This window comes from Dipodomys spectabilis, unplaced genomic scaffold (genome assembly GCF_019054845.1).
Source record: "Dipodomys spectabilis isolate Male_0828 unplaced genomic scaffold, ASM1905484v1 ptg000393l, whole genome shotgun sequence".
Lineage (NCBI taxonomy): Eukaryota > Metazoa > Chordata > Mammalia > Rodentia > Heteromyidae > Dipodomys > Dipodomys spectabilis.
Genome location: NW_024871070.1, coordinates 561,138 through 579,278, shown reverse-complemented (window position 1 = coordinate 579,278; position 18,141 = coordinate 561,138). Strand labels below are relative to the sequence as shown.

Sequence of the window (18,141 nt, the reverse complement as noted above, 5' to 3'; positions counted from 1 at the left end):
GTCATAAAATATTAACACTTGAAAATAACTCATTTTCTTGGGAGTAGGACACAAAACACAAGATTAATCCTAATCATTTTCAAATACATTTATTTTTTCCACAAATTCATTCTTATAAAGATTCTAAAACTAACTGAAGTACAGATATACAAAGAAAATAATTTAACTGCATCATCTACATTAAAAAAACTTGCTAGAAAACAAAGTTATACTAATAATTAGCTTACCAAATTTACTTATACTCTTTTATTCTATTTCATTTACTTTCATAAAAACTGGGTTTTCATAAAATGATGCATAAAAAACCCTATATACCCACTTACATCTTCAGATGTTAATAATATTTATTTCAGAAATGTATTTAGCACTATAGTCAAAGAAGTGAAATTATACTAAAATATTCAAAGGCTTTTCAGAAATTGCAAGACTCGCTCTGGGTTGATATTTATATTGGAAAAAATATTCAAAAATCCTTATTTGTTAAAGTTATGAGAGTTACTCACAAAAAAGGGCCATTAGTGAAGATCCCACTGCATGTACAAAACAACTTCAAATGCATCCACAATCTGGAGGTGACACAGGCTTTTTGTTTGTTTTTGAAAGGTATATCTAACAAGCATATCCACAATACTGATTTTCATTCAATATGATGGGATATTCAAACTTAATAAATACAGGGTAGATTATCTTAGTGAGATTAGATATGATGTTACAAAGAAAGTTATTTTCAACAGAAATCCGGATAGAATTTATCCACCTTGTGTTTCACAGGAATAACCAGAGAGTAATACCTGTTTGGTCAAGTAGGTCAAACTCACTCCATGATTATATCTTAAAAGTATAACCAATTTAAGAGGTCAAATACATATTTTGTACTGACAGTCATCTTACAGCAATAACTTACTACCTAATTATATCTGCATCTTCTTACCTAACATATAATCAGAGCTGAAATTGGTCTCTTTAATCTAACTTAATGTTGTATATGCTTTGATTATAATGATGTTATTATTTGACAAATAAAATGTACAGAAGAGTGGCTCCATAGAAATGACATGACAGAACACTGATAAATAAAAACATTGCAACACAGTTAGCTCTTTTCAGCCTCACCATGTCCACATTGGCAAGCAACATTGCAACAGCACACTCACACATATACACATACACACATGTGTGCACATGTACACACATATATATGCATGCTAAATTCAGGGTTTAGTACAAAAAGTACAAATAAAATATTAGTGATTTGGACAAAACGTTAATTTGCCTTATTACAAAAGAATACACAATCCAGTCATCATGGGTGTTACATTTTACTTGCCTCGCCACATGTGACCACTTAATTTATTTTAATTAATTAATTCATTCATTTGTTTTGTGCTAATACTAGCCTTGAATTCAGGGCCTGTTTCTGTCCCAGAATTTGTTATTTTTTTGTTTTAGTTTTCTCAAGCCTAGAATTTTACTGCTTGTCGCACAGCTCCATTTCTAGCTTTTGCTGGTTACTTTCAAATTAGAATCTATTGGAATTTTTTTTGCTTGGTCTGGTTTCAAACCACAATCCTCAGATTTCATCTTTCTGATTAGCTAGGATAAACACATGAACCACCAGTGTGGCTTCTAGATTTTCCTCTATAGCTATCTAATGCACATACTTAGATAGTAATTTAAAACTTAGAGTATAGAAGCAAGTTGTACAGTGATGATATTGTCCTGTCAGAAATTTAAGCTAGTAAATTTCTTCTTAAAACCATGAACAAAAATACCATGATATAATATAAGAAAACTCACTATTGAACATATGAGCTTTAAGAGTTTTCTAATAGATCCATTATTTGTTACCCAACATTAGAAAAAAACTGTATAATACAGTAGTAAAAAAAAGTCTTTTGTAGGAATACTTAATTACCTTATTTTTAAAGACACCTGTTTTCATCTAAAAAAGTAGGCCTGTCTATTGTCTTCATGTGATTTTGATGGTTGAAGGTGCTTAATGAGAAGTCAAAGTGTATTACTAATCCTTTGCTATCAATTAAATCACCTTTTCTTCTTGGAACATACAATGATTAAAGCAATAGTTCATAATCAGCAAGCAATATTTCAGATTCACACTACCAGTGCAAGTGGATCACCAGTAATTAATCCTTGATACCATTTTCCACAAAGTTTTGTTCCAGATACAATCAATCTGCCTTCTCTAGCTGCTTTCCTAGACTGGACCTATTCCTTCACTATACAAGAAAAGTGATATTCAACTGATTTCAGTCAGTTCTGTTACTAGAATTATCAGGGATTTAGATTCTTGTCTGTAATTTGGTCAAAGCTATGTCTCTTTATGTAGGCTATTAAAAATGTATTTACTAATTTCAAATAAATACATAAATTCTATTTCCATCTCTTTTAAAAAATAAAATTGTTTGATCTATAAATTGATCCGAGGCATGGATTTTGTGGCTAGCTAGGTCATTGCACATCTGTCTCTTTCTTCCTCTCTCCCTTTCATGGTTCTCATAGATAATATGACTGCTCCATAATTATCCTAATTTATTTTGCTTTTATATTTTTGGTTGCATCATTTCACTTTTTGCGCTGCCATTTCCCAAATCATTTACATAGAAGGCATTATTTCATATTTTCTCGTTCCTAGAATAAGCTGCACATGAAGACACCACTGGTCCTCATTTTCAGTCTGTACCTTTCTATATGGAGGAAAACCTTTCCTCTGCTCTCTATCAATTCTCTACTCTAGAGTTAGAATAATTTCGAATAGTAAAAATGGAAAAAGAGAAAAAAAATCATGGTGAAATAACAGATGTAGAATATTCACTGGATTTTTCTGAGCAGTTCAACCAACGTGAACTATTGGGGAATATATGTGCACCTGATTCCCACTGGTACTCAATGTCTCTGCTTAGGCAATTCTGATGAAGACAAGGCACAAGATGAAAAAGTGAGGAATGATATCATTCGCAGAAAAAATGGAGAAGTATTCAAGCAAATTATTCTATGGGCTGCTGAAAATAATCAGCTTACTACAGTACAGAGACTACTTTCCAAAAAGGCCACTCATGTGAATACTAGGAATGATGATGAATATACCTCTCTTCATCGGGAATCCTACAGTGGACACTTAGATATTATCCATGAGTTGGTGGCTCAAGGCAGATATTCATGCAATAACTGTGAATTGCTGGACATCCCTACACAGTGCTTATATGTGGAATAATACCAGACTGGATTCTTTCTTAGTTCATCATGATGCATATCGCAATACCCAAACTAAAGTCCTCTTGACCCCCTTGCATCTTGCTGTTTGGAATAGAAATAGCAAAAATATGCTGGATCTCCTACTATTTAATATTATCAAATTATCAAACCAGGTCTGAAGAACTTTGAAGAAACTGCATTTGATATTGCCAAAAGGATAAATATGTATCACTACGTTTTTGGAGTTGTGGAAAGCTGTAAAAATTGTTCTCCTAAGTCATAATGGTTTGGTTAAGTTTCTTAAATTTCAAAAATGCCAATCCATCCTTGTGTCCGTACAAAATATTTTCACCATACAAACAGCAGCAATATCTTACTTTAAAAATTCATGGACTCCATGGTATTCTTCAAGTGAATTGCCTGACTTTGATGTCAAAATGTATTCAAGATTTGTTTGTATACATCTATAATGATTTCTGCAGAGTTTGTGGTTTTTAAATCAGAAATCATTTTAACTTATCTGTTGAAATGAGTAGTACAGAAACTGAAGATATTTCTGGTTTTTGTCTGAAAAAAGTATATTTTAATCTAATCTGTTTTTTGTTTGTATAATATACATAATCTATTTCATTCTCTCCTAGATATAATAGTTTGAATTCTACATTGTTTTATAATATATAGGTTCATTTTTAAATGTGTTATTTCAGATAGCATTCCATATAGAAACAGTTTAACATTCCTTTTTTTCCTAGGTCCTTATAGTATGTTATTTCTTTGGAATAAAATGACAATGTTATCTAATTTCAAATGTTTTGTAAAGATTATGCTATGTAAAGGCCTTTCTAAGGTGAGGATTTAATACACTGATGTCAAACTAACTTTTAGTTCAATTAATTACATGTATTGTTACATTTTTATTTTTGTAATCATTTTTAATAACTGTTTTTCATTTCTTGCATCTGAAGAATGAAAAATATGGCATACTTCACAAATTTTCATATCATCCTTGTACAAGTGCCATGTTAATTTCTATATTGTTGTAATTTGGGTAAACGTGCTGCTGAAGCATGTCATATCCTGTAAATTTACATAGTTAATGATGCAGTCTTTATAAAGGCATATATCCTTGGTTGACTGTTTGTAACCAGGAAAACTTATTGTTCCCAAAATGCTATTGATCTTAATTCTCTAAAATTCTGTGTATATTGGAAAACTTACATTGTTTGGTCGATTGCTCACATTTGCAATTTTTTTTTGTCAATGACTATTTTAAGTCTTTTTCAATTAAATTTGATCATACTTTGAAGCCTTTATAGCTAGATCCAAAGGTGATGGCTTTTCAAGTACTTATTTATCAACTGAGTTAGCTTTGTGGAGCTAATGGATTCAAAATAAGCCTTGCTTAAGAGCTACTTCTAAACTTCTGCAGCTTAAAATTTCATAAATGAGGTCTTACTGGCACAAATGTCTACCTGACCCTTCACTCTTCTTCCATGTAGCAACAGACCAACCAGAATATCTTACCCTGACAGCATAGATTTCCTTTTTGGAACAAAACTAATCTTAGTTAAGAGGGATTATAGAGAAATGAACAGTTAAGACAGAATCGTTTAGACTAGAAGGTATTTTATCAAAATATAATTGTTTGTTATACCTAACATTTTAAAAGTAGCTAAAGCCAAGAAAGTGAAAATAAATTCATATGCATGATTACCTAATGTCCTGGCCAGGATACCATCCAACCAGGCAGGAATTTACACTACTGCCTTTCTTTCACCAAATATTTTCATAGGTACAAGAGAAGTCTATATGTTTCTCCTTGATATTAGGCCTTAAATTGGTAATGGTTTAATCACAGTGTTTCCTCTTGCCTCTAGGCTGTAATCTACAAATGGTAAAGCTTTAGGTCCAACTCTACCAAACACTGAGGTAGAAATAATGGAATAATACTTTAAAACACAGTTGCCTTTGATACCCTAACCACAACAGAACATTGCAAAACATGTGCCTTTTTCTTATATTATATATAGTTATATATTTTATATTTATACGTGCTGATATTTTATTTCACACAGTGAAGCTTACTAGAATTAATTGATAATTTGAAAAATAAATAGATATATATTACAATAAATAGATTGGAATATAAATAATTGTGCTTAGAATATATATTAATATATGGCCGGGCGCTGGTGGCTCACGCCTATAATCCTAGCTACTCAGGAGGCTGAAATCTGAGGATCACGGTTCAAAGCCAGCCTGGGCAGGAGAGACCGTGAGACTCCTATGTCCAATAAACCACTAGAAAACCAGAAGTAGCGCTGTAGCTCAAGTGGTAGAGCGCTAGCCTTGAGTTGAATAGCTGAGGGACAGCGCCCAGGCCCAGAGTTCAAGCCCCACAGCCGACCAAAAAAAAAATGAATATATATTAGTATATGAAAAGTATCAATGCAATGTCTTCGGTATAAACATTGTAAGTGTTCTTGGTCTTCAGAATTCACATAGTTAAAAAAAATTGTTTTTCTCTAATCTATAACAGAATTTACACTCCTGCTCTGTTTATTATTTTAACTCACAGGTTCCAAAATATTTTTCTACACATTTCTGAAGCATTCCTACTGATTATACCCAAATTTTGCTGATATGATGTCTAAAACTTATTATTCTTCTGCAGGACACATGGGTCCTAGGATCCCAGGTTTCAGTTATCCCCATCATCAAGTAACAAGGGCAAGACTTCTCAAGTAGGCCCATGCAACATGCCAACAGAAATAATTGAAAATCCATCTCAATCCTTAGCAGTAAGCAAATGTGAAATGCAAGGCAAATTAAAATGAAAGATGAGATCACAAAATTTGAAAAAAAGTACAGTAATACAAATTTTCAATTTACAAATGACCAGCACATATGAGTAAACAAGATGGTTTTACAGCGGAATTCTACAAGGCCTTCAAAGCAGAGCTCGCAACAATACTCCTCCAACTCTTCAATGAAATTGAAAGAGAAAGTTCCCTACCGAACACATTCTATGAAGCCATCATAACCCTCATCCCAAAACCAGGCAGGGACTCATCAAAGAAAGACAACTATAGACCCATTTCTTTGATGAACATGGATGCAAAATTTCTCAACAAAATTTTGGCGAATCGACTTCAACAATTCATCCAAAAAATCATACACCACGATCAAACAGGATTCATTTCAGCGATGCAAAGTTGGTTCAATATGCGCAAATCAATCAATATTATTCATCACATCAACAGGAGCAAGAATAAGAACCACATGGTTATCTCAATAGATGCAGAAAAAGCATTTAACAAGATCCAACACCCCTTTATGATGAAGATTTTGGAAAAATTAGGAATCCATGGAACATTCCTCAATACAATAAAGGCTGTATATGACAAACCTACACCCAGCATTATACTTAATGGTGAAAACCTAAAGCCATTTCCTCTTAACTCAGGAACAAGACAAGGATGTCCACTCTCTCCACTTCTCTTCAACCTATTATTAGAATGCCTAGCTACAGCAATAAGACAAGGTGCAGACGTCAAGGGGATCCAAATAGGGAAAGAAGCAATAAAAGTCTCCCTCTTTGCAGATGACATGATCTTGTATTTAAAGAATCCCATAGACTCCACTCCCAAATTACTCAAGCTGATTCAAAACTTTGGCAAAGTAGCAGGTTATAAAATTAACCCCCAAAAATCAATGGCTTTTCTGTATGCCAACAATGAGAAAAGTATGGCTGAAATTAGGAGAGCAACTCCATTTGTAATAGCCCCACAAAAAATAAAATAACTAGGAATTAGCTTAACCAAAGAAGTGAAGGACCTCTATTATGAAAACTTTAAAAACTTGAAAAAAGAAATCAACACAGAACTTAAAAAATGGGAAAAACTCCCATGCTTCTGGATTGGAAAGATTAACATCGTGAAAATGGCAATACTTCCCAAGGCTATCCACAACTTCAATGCGATACCTATCAAAATTCCAACCTCATTCTTCAAGGAACTAGAAGAGGCAATCCAAAAATTCATATGGAACAATAAAAGACCTCAAATAGCAAAAACGCTCCTCAACGGAAAGAACACTGCTGGAGGAATATCAATACCAAATTTCAAACTCTACTATAAAGCCATAGTAATCAAATCTGCTTGGTATTGTCACAAGAACAGACCTCAGGACCATTGGAATAGAATTGAAAACCCAGAAATGAACCTACAGACCTTTAGCCATCTAATTTTTGATAGGGGAGCTAAAAAATAGAATGGAAGAAAGACAGCCTCTTCAGTAAATTGTGCCGGCAAAATGGTTAACTACTTGTAGAAAAGTAAAGCTAGATCCTTGTATATCACCCTGCAGCAGAATCAACTCCAAATGGATCAAGGACCTCGGAGTCAAAGCAGACACTCTGAAAACATTACAGGATGGAATAACAGAAACCCTAGGTCTCCTTGGCACAGGCCGAAATTTTCTTAATAGAGACCCGGAAACATAACAAATCAAAGAATGATTGGACAAATGGGATTACATGAAGTTGCAGAGCTTCTGCATGCCAAACGACATAGCTAGCAAGATCAATAGAAAGCCCACAGATTGGAAGAAGATCTTCACTAGCCATACAATGGACAAGGGTCTCATATCTAAAATATATTTGGAAATCAAAAAATTAAATCCCCAACAACAAATTCTAAAGAAACAAGTGCCCAATAAATAAGTAGGCTAAAGTCTTGAAGAGAAACTTCTCTGAAGAAGAAAGAAGGATGGCCAATAGACACATGAAGAAATGCTCAACCTCCCTTGCCATAAAAGCCATAAACGAAATGAAAATCAAAACAACATTGAGATACCACCTCACCCCAGTTAGAATGGCAAAAATCAAGAACTCTAATAACAACTAATGCTGGATGGGATGTGGACAGAAGGGAACCTTACTTCATTGTTGGTGGTCGTGTAAAGTTGTTCAACCACTTTGGAAAGCAGTATGGAAGTTTCTCAAAAGACTCCACATAGAACTCCCCTATGACCCAGTAGTCCCAGTTTTGGGCATTTACCCAAATGTTTACAAACAAGAGTACACTAAAGCTACCAGCACAACTATGTTTATTGCAGCATTATTTACCATAGCTAAGATCTGGAACCAACCCAGATGCCCCTCAGTAGATGAATGGATCAAGAAAATGTGGTATATATACACAATGGAATTCTATGCCTCCATCAGAAAGAATGACATTGCCCCATTTGTTAGGAAATGGAAAGTCTTGGAAAAATTATATTAAGTGAAGTAAGCCAAGCCCAAAGAAATATAGTTCCCATGATTTCCCTTACTTGCAATAACTAGTATAAGTCTGAGTCAAGCAGAAAAGGTCAGATAATGTGATGTTAGGAAAATGAACCCTAAGATATGTATTTTAAATGTTTTTTTTCTTTTATGTATTTGTTCCTAAAGCAATTATAAGATTATTTCTTTGTTGCTTTGTATGTCCCTCCCTGACAGTATTACCCCTGCTTTCACTATATTTGATGTCGGTATAATTAGTGGAGGGGAAGGGGAAAAACAAGTCGTTTAAATAAGGATACAGTTGGACCGGTTGCAACAACGAGAAGTACAAGTTGTCATGTCGAAAATGAACTTTACAAGTGGGGGTGGAGAGAGGGTGGGAAGGGATGGGAAGTGTAAACAAAGGAGGAGGCTACAATGCTTGATAAGAAATGTACTCACTATCTTGCCCATGTAATTGTAACCCCTCTCTACAGTATTTTCACAATAAAAAAATAAAAATTAATTTAAAAAATAAGAAAAAAAAAGAAATCTCAATAGGAAGATATCCAAAGATAAGGCAAACTCATACTTGGGAGAGACTCTAAACATGTGAATACTGTGACAAATGTTTCCATTAATTATGTATTATGTTTCAACACTTAATAAAATATTAATGAAAAATGAGTCAATGTCCTACATTATTTTATATAATTTTATAATAGATGTGCAAAATGTAATATATATTGTGTATAATAAATACAATAATCAATAAATGAATGAATCAAATAAAAATGAAATTCAAAATCAATAATAAATTCATAGTATGAAATTAACATATATATGTATACATATATAATATATTACACAGGTAATGAAACACTTTTTCTACTGCAGGGCCTTCATTCAGGCCCTGGGAACTGTAGCCTGAATTTCTTTTCCTCAAGAACATTGAGCTTCACCTTCACCCATGTTGCAAAAGAGTTACCTGGACGGTGAGCTCAAATCCTAGCAATGATGGAAATACTGGCCCCAGTTCCAAGACAGTAACTTATTTTTTTAATGGAAGCAGTTAGTTTACTCAGTTCCATACTGAACATTAAAAAAAGGCAGAGTAGAATTTTGTACAGCTATTCACACATCCTTCCCTTACCTCCAAATTTATTTTCTGAGAACTACATTGTTCCTGTTCTTTTGTAACTTTTTATTTTAAAAATATTGTACAGAGAGGTTACAGTTACAGTAGCAAGGTAATGAGTTCATTTACTATTGAGCATTGTTGATTCCTCCTTTGTTTTCCCCCTACCATTCCTTCCCTACCATCTCCACAACTACCTCCCCCTCATATTGCTACAGATTTACTGAGATCCTGAGTTCAAATCCCTGGCTAGGAAAGAAAACTGGCAAAAATTCCAAAGCAGGGAGCTTTATTCATTTAAATCTAGTTAAACAATTTATTTATTTATTTTAATTTAATTTTTTTTGTTTATTTATTTATTTTTGGCCAACCATGGGGCTTTACGTCAGATCATGGAAATTCTGCTTCAGTTTGGATCTCCCTAGGCTGGGGTGCAGTCTCTGGACCCATAGCCAAACCTGAGATCCTAGGCCCAGAGGGCTTTCAGGAAAAAAATATAGCTGGAAAGCATAAAGAGTTGCGAGCTGCAGAGGGCTGGGGTTTTAGGAATTTTTCTTTGCACAATGACCATCCTGGATATGAATGACACGGTTGCAAAGTGGACCTGACCTGCCATTGCTGATGGGTGGTGGGGTATCAGTGAAGTCATAGGCCAACCTGTCAAACTAGGCCCTGGGTTCAAATCCCAGTCCTGACACTAATGGCAGGAGATCACAAGAGACTCATTCCTATAAATAGGACTACTGATTTAAAGAGTAGTTCATGCATTGGTCTAGTCTAAAATTGGATGCAATAGTTCTAGAATGCTGATTGTTCTTAATTAATAGTTTATTAAGCATGAAAAGAATATATTCATTCCATGGCAGTATAATAAATACCTAAGAGTTGGTAGGAACGTAGTAGATGTCATTCAATCATAGATAGATGGCTCTGGCACGCTTCACCAATATATATTGATTTGTATACCATCATATGCCTATCCATGTATTGCTGTTTTGGCCAAACCTGGGGGTCAATCTCAGCATGTGGGAACTCCCTCACATCTTCATGGGCAGGAGGCTGCCATGCTCAAACTCACCCATTCATGAATTGGGCCTGCTAGTCCCTGAATTCAGATCCTTGCATCGCCAGGCATGATGGAGAACACATCTAAAATCTAGATGCTATATGATAGGATGTAAACAATGTAATAAATCGTATAGGTGTCATCAGAGTCAATAAAATAAATGGTAAATAAATGAATACAACAAGAAATAAAATGAATAAACACACCAAACACAATATGGACTGAACATCTGTAGGGAAATGTAAATCCTACCTTTAAAATATATATTATGAGTATCTTTTCCAGGCCTGAGGCTTGAGTTCAGCCCTACTATGAGGAGAGAATGGTGGAAGATCCTGAGATACTGGTTTCTGGACCTAGAAAGAGTCATGGAATGCTATCGATCTCATCCTTGAATGAGTAATTAGTGCATGATGCCAGTAAGAAATGATAGGCAAGACTCATGGTGTGTTGATTATTTGTAAAGAAGAGTTTATTAAACATGACAACAAGCATCACAGTCATGAAATGGAGGCATCAGGAAAGTTTCAAGAATTTGTAGTCATGCAGATTGGATTCCATTACAGTTCACCATCTCTCCTACTCTATACAAATATGTACTTATTTTCACACTACCTTCGGTTTAAGAATGGATGACTATTGTGCTCCCAAATCTCCCCCCGGGGGCCTCAATCTCATTATCTGGGAATGGCCTAGTTCCTTTGTGGCTCACAGGCTGGTGTGCTCATGTGGACACATTTACCAGTTGGACCTGCTAGGCCCCGAGTTCAGATCCCTGCCCTGCCAAAAGATTCATCTTCATGTCAGAAGCCAATTGTTTCACCTGTTTTCCTTTCCTGTGCAAGTCCTGGGTCTCAGCTATGATTTAAGAATGCGTGGGCCACCCTGTGGCCATGGGAATAAGTTGTTATCCATGTCAGCTCAGTTTTACTTGTTATCATATACTCAAAAAATACACAATACATCCATGAATAACATACAAAAGAAAGAGAATAACTATACTCAATGCACGATGCAGTCCACTCATGGATGTGAATACATATCCCATGTTTCAATGATGCATTGAGGACCATTTTGACCTCCCTGGGGCTCAATCTCAGTTACTGGGAATGGCCAAGCTCCTTAGTGGCTCACAGTCTGGTGTGATCATGTGGATCCATTGAGCAGTGGGGTTTCCTAGGCTCCGAGTTCGAATCCCAGCACTGCCAAAAATTCACTCTGATGTGAGAAGCCAGTGGTTACACCTATTTTCCTATGCTGTGCAAGTTCTCGGTCTCCCTAGGGTAGGAAATGTATAGACAACTCTATACTCATGGGAATAGTTTGTCATCCAGGTCACCAGAGTTATATCTTTCATCCTATACTCAAGAAAATACACAATACATCAATGAATAAGACACAAAATAAAGAGAGTGACTACACTGAACCCAAGATGCTGCCCAGCCATATTTGGAAATACAGATCCTCTGTTTAATTATGAATTTATGACTATACTGGCCCCCACCAGGACTTGATCTCAGGTCCCAGGAATGGCCTAGCTCCTCAGTGGTTCACAGGCTGTTGTGTTCACCATGACCCATTCACCAATTCGGTCTGCTAGGCCTTGAGTTCAAATTCCAGCACTGCCAAAAGATTCATTCTGATGTGAGAAACCCAAGGTTGCACATGTTTCATGTTTTCCTGTCCTGTGAATGTCTTCGGTCTCATTGAGGATGGAGAATGCTATATAGGCAACTCTATAGACAAGGTAACAGGTTGCCATTCATGTCAGCACAGTTTTATATGTCAACACAATAAAATACAAAATACATACATGAATAAGACCCAAAATAAAAACAATAACTACACTGAACGCAAGATGCATACCACACCTATAGGTAAAGAGAGATCCTATGTTTAAAAAAGATGGGCTTGCTATTTTTTCTAGTGCTGTGGCTTCAAATCAGTCCCTGGACCAGTCCTGACATTCTAGTCTTCAAGGATGGTGAACTTCCCCTTCTCCCCCAGTGCAACAGAGCTGCCCAGACCTGAGTTCAAATCCCAGCTCTGACAAAAGATTCATTCTGATGTCAGAAGCAAGTTGTTGCACATGTTTTCCTCTTCTGTGAAAGTCTTGGGTCTCAACTAGGATGGAGAATGCATAGGCAACTCTATAACCATGGGAACAGGTCATCATCCATGTTATCACAGTTACACCTGTCACCATGCTTAGTAAAATACACAATACCTCCATGAATTATAGACAAAAAAAGGAGAACTATGCTGAATACAATATGCTGTCCACACATGTATGTCAATATAGATTCTATGTTTAAATTATGAATTTATGACTATAGTGGACCACCTTGGGGATCATTGTCAGATCTTGGGAATGGCCTAGCTCCTTAGAGGCTCACAGGTTTGTGTGTTCACCTTGACTTATTGGCTAATTGGTCCTGCTAGGCCCTGAGTCAGATCGCAGTACTACCAACAAGTGGATCGTGGAGTAAGAAGCCAAGTGTGAAATTTGTTTTCCTTTTCTCTGAGAATCCTGGGTGTCAGGCATGATGGAGAACATTTCTACAAATCTTGATGCTCTGTGATAGGACGTCATCAATGTAATAAACAGAATGGGCTTCATCATAGTAAAATCAATGGTAAATGAATGAAACAAAAAATACAAGGAACAACCACATAAGACATGTATGGACTGAACATCTACAGGTAAGTAAAATCCTATCTTTACAATGTATATAAATAGTATGTTTTCCAGGGCTGGGGCTTGAATTCAGGACTAGTGAACAGTCCTGACTTTCTTATCTTCAAGTACAGTGATCTTCCCCTTCATCCATATAGCTGCAGATTTACCCAGATCCTGAGTTCAAATCCAAAGCCAGGGAGCTAATTTATTTTTAAATTTTCCTCAGCGTGGGGCTTGAACCCAGGTCGTAGCAACTCTGCCTCAGCTTTGATCACCCTATGCTGGGGTGCAGCAACTGGACAAACTGCTGCTTCTGGAAATCTAGGCCCCCAAGCCTTGCAGGAAAAACAATGCACAGAAAAAATGTTGCCTTTTTACGTTTTCTTCTTTGCATGATAACCCCCCTGGGTCTGAATGACACTGTTGCAAAGGGTACTTCACCTTGCATTGATGAAGGCTGGCAGACTACCAGGGAATCCCTAGGCCCACGTGGCAACATGGATCCTGATTTTGAATCCTCATCCTGACACCAACAAATGACAGGAGATATTTAGAAACTGGTTCCAATCCATACCAATAACAATGGAATGTTATTAATGTCACAGTTTAATGAGTTGATCATGAATGATGCTGCTATAAAATTAAACTGCAATAAATCTCCAGCAGTATTCTTTATGTTGAGGATCATTTTTGCTATTTTGGGTCTTTTTTTTTTAATTTTAATTTTTAATTTTTGTGAACATACTGTACAGAGGGGTTACAATTACATGGGAAAGATAATGAGTACATTTCTTATCAAGCATTGCAACCTCCTCCTTTGTTTACCCTTCACATCCCTTCCCAGTCTTCCCCCGACGCCCCACCCCTGCCCACCCCCACCCCGCACGAAAGTTGTAAAGTTCGTTTTCAACATGACAACTTGTAATTAAAACAGTTGCAACGGGTCCACCTGTATCCTAAAATGACTTGTTTTTCCCCATCTCCTCCACAAATTATACCGACATCAAATATAGTGTAAGCAGGAGTTATACTGTGGGGGAGGGACATACAAAGCAACAAAGAAATAATCTTATAAATGAGTTAGAAACAAATGCATGAAAGAAAAAAAACATTTAAATGTATATGTAACGGTTCATTATCCTAACATCACATTATCTTACCTTTTCTGCTTGACTCATACATATGCTAGATATTGCAAATAAGGGAAACCATGGGACAAATGTTTCTTTGGGCTTGGCTTACTTCACTTAATATAATTTTTTCCAAGCCTTTCCATTTCCTAACAAATGGGGCAATGTCATTCTTTCTGATGGAGGCATAGACTTCCATTGTGTATATACCACATTTTCTTGATCCATTCATTTACTGATGGGCATCCGGGTTGGTTCCATATCTTAAGTATGGTAAATAATGCTGCAATAAATATAATTGTGCTGGTAGGTTTAGTGTGTTCTTGTTTGTAAACATTTGGGTAAATGCCCAAAAGTGGGATTGCTGGGTCATAGGGGAGCTCTATGTGAAGTCTTTTCAGGAACCTCCATACTGCTTTCCAAAGTGGTTAAACAAGTTTAAACTCCCACCAACAATGAAGTAAGGTTCCTTCCTGTCCACATCACTCCAGCATCTGTTGTTGTTAGAGTTCTTGATTATAGCCATTCTAACTGGAGTGAATTGGTATCTCAATGTTGTTTTGATTTGCATTTCTTTTATGGCTAGGGAGGTTGAGCATTTCTTCATGTGTCTATTGGCCATCCTTCTTTCTTCTTCAGAGAGTTTCTCTTCAAATCTTTAGCACATTTATTTATTGGGCAGTTGTTTCTTTGAGGATTTGTTGTTGGGGGATTTTGCCAAAGTTTTGAATCAGCTTGAGTAATTTGGGAGTGATGTCTATGGCATTTTTTAAATACAAGATCATGTCATCTGCAAAGAGGGAGAGTTTTATTTCTTCTTTCTCTATTTGGATATCCTTTATGTTTGCACCTTGTCTTATTGCTGTAGCTAGGCATTCTAATTCTAAGTTGAAGAGAAGTTGTGAGAGTGGAAATCCTTGTCTTGTTCCTGAGTTAAGAGGAAATGGCTTTAGGTTTTCACCATTAAGTATAATGCTGGCTGTAGGTTTGTCATATACAGCCTTTATGGTATTGAGGAATGTTTCATGGATTCCTAATTTTTCCAAAACATTCATCATAAAGGGGTCTTGGATCTTGTTGGATGCTTTTTCTGCATCTATTGAAATAACCATGTGGTTCTTATCCTTGCTCTTGTTGATGTGATGAATAATATTAATTGATTTGCATATATTGGACTAGCTTTGCAACCCTGAAATGAAGCCTGTTTGATCGTGGTTTATGATTTTTTTGGATGAATTGTTGAAGTCGATTGGCCAAAATTTTGTTGAGAAGTTTTGCATCAATGTTCATCAAAGAAATGGGTCTATAGTTTTCTTTCTTTGATGAGTCCCTGCTGGTTTTGGGATGAGGGTTATGATGGCTTCATAGAATGTGTTCGGTAGTGAACTTTCTCTTTCAATTTCATTGAAGAGTTGGAGGAGTATTGGTGTGAGCTCTGCTTTGAAGGCCTTGTAGAATTCCGCTGTAAAACCATCTGGTCCTGGACTTTTCTTAGCTGGTAGGTCTCTTATAGCTGTTTCGATTTCAATGCTTGATATTGGCCTGTTAAACTGGTTTAACTCATCTTGGTTTACTTTTGACATGTCAATATTTGCTAGGAAAATGTCCATTTCTGCCAAGTTCTCAAACTTATTAGCATAAAGTTTTGAGAAGTATTCCCTTAAAATGTTGTGAATCTTGGTTGTTTCCATGGTAATGTTTCCATTCTCATCTCAGATTTTATTTATTTGGGTGTGTTCTCTTCTTTTTCTGATACGATTTGCTAAGGGTTTATCAATTTTGTAATTTTTTCAAAGAACCAACTCTTTGTTTTGTTGATTCTTTCTATAGTTTTTTTTTTTTTTTTGGATTCTAATTCATTTAATTATGATTTAATTTTAATTATTTCTTTCCGTCTACTGGATTGGGGTTTTCTTGCTTCTCTTTTTCAAGGAGGTTCAGATGTCTTATTAAATTGTTTGTTTCAGATATATCCAATTTGTTGATATTGGAACTCAGAGCTATAAACTTGCCTTTGAGTACTGCCTTTCCTCTTTCCCAGAGTAGCTGGTAACTTGTGTGCTCATTTTTGTTGAATAGCATGAACATTTGTATTTCCTTTCTAATCTCATCCATGACCCACTCGTGATTCAGCAGTGTGTTGTTCAGCCTCCATGCATTACCAGACTTTCATTGGTGGCTTTTGGTATTGAGTTCTAATTTTATTCCCTTGTGGTCTTAGAGAATGCAATGTATTATTTCAATGTTTCTGAATTTGGAAAAGTTTGGTTTGTGGCCTAAAATGTGGTCTATTTTAGAAAATGTTCCATGTGCTGCTGAGGAAAACCTGTATTCTCATGCTGCTGGGTGAAATATTCGGTAGATGTCTGTTAAATCTAGTTGATCTATGCAGTTGTTTAGAACTGCGATTTCTCTGTTGAGTTTTTGCCGAGTTGATCTATCCATTGGGTAGAGTTGTGTGTTAAAATCCTCAACAATTATTGTCTTTGGATCTATGTGGGATTTGAAGGAAAGTATTGTTTCTTGGATAAATTTGGGTGCTCCGTTGTTTGGTGAATAGATATTTCGAATTGTAATATCCTCCTGAAGGAGAGATCCCTTATTTAGTATGTAGCGACCTTCTTTATCTCTTCTCACGAATTTTAATTTGAAGTCTATTTTATCTGATATTAGGATTGCAACTCCTGCCTGTTTATGGGGGCCGTTTGCTTCTAACATTGAAAATGTGTTTTTACTGGCAAGATGTGACTCCTGAAGGCAGCAGATAGAAGGATCTTGTTTTTTAATCCAACTAGACAGTCTATGTAGCTTAATTGGAGACTTAAGTCCGTTAATGTTAAGAGATAGGACTGAGAGGTATTTGGTAGTTCATGACATGTTATCCACCTTCTTTGGGGCTGCGAAAAGTGGGTTCTTCCTATTGTTCTTGGATTCTCAGCTTGGGTGCAGTTTCTTCTCCTTTATTGTGGTCTTGTTGGTTTTCTATGTGTAGGATATCTTTAAGAATCTTTTGTAGGGCTGGTATGGTAGAGATGTATTGTTTCACTTTTTCTTTGCTATGGAAGGTTTTTATTTGGCCTTCAGTTATGAAGGAGAGTTTAGCTGGGTACAGTATTCTTGGTTGATAGTTGTTTGTTTTTAGGGCATGGCATATATCATTCCAGGCTCTTCTTGTTTTGATTGTCTCTGCAGTGATTGTCTCTGAGGTGATTCTAATTGGTTTCCATTTATAGGTGATTAATCTTATCTCCTTGACAGCTTTAAGGATCTTTTCCTTGGTGTGAATTGATCCTGTGTGGTTTATAATGTGATGGTGGGGTGTCCTATTCTGGTCTGGTCTATTTGGAGTTCTAAAAGCTTCTTGTATTTGAATAGGCCTATCTTTTTGCATGTTTGAGTAGTTCTCTGCTAGGATCCTGTTAAACAAATTTTCTAGACCATTAACTTCTGTTTCTGGGTGCTCCTCTACACCCATTATCCTTAGATTAGGCCTTCTGATGGTGTCTTCCAAGTGTTGGATAGATCTCTCATATTTCTTGGAATTCTCTTGGATGGTTGTATGTTCTTTCTCTATAATATCTGGGCTATCTTCAGTCTCCGAGTTTCGATCTTCTGCATGGTTTAACCTGCTGTTGAGACTTTCTACTT

At 36.1% G+C, this 18,141-nt stretch overlaps 1 pseudogene; it reads right to left on the bottom strand.

Moving 5' to 3' along the window:
* Positions 1-4,182: 4,182 nt before the first annotated feature.
* LOC122096839 lies at positions 4,183-4,282 on the bottom strand (annotated as a pseudogene).
* Positions 4,283-18,141: the final 13,859 nt, after the last annotated feature.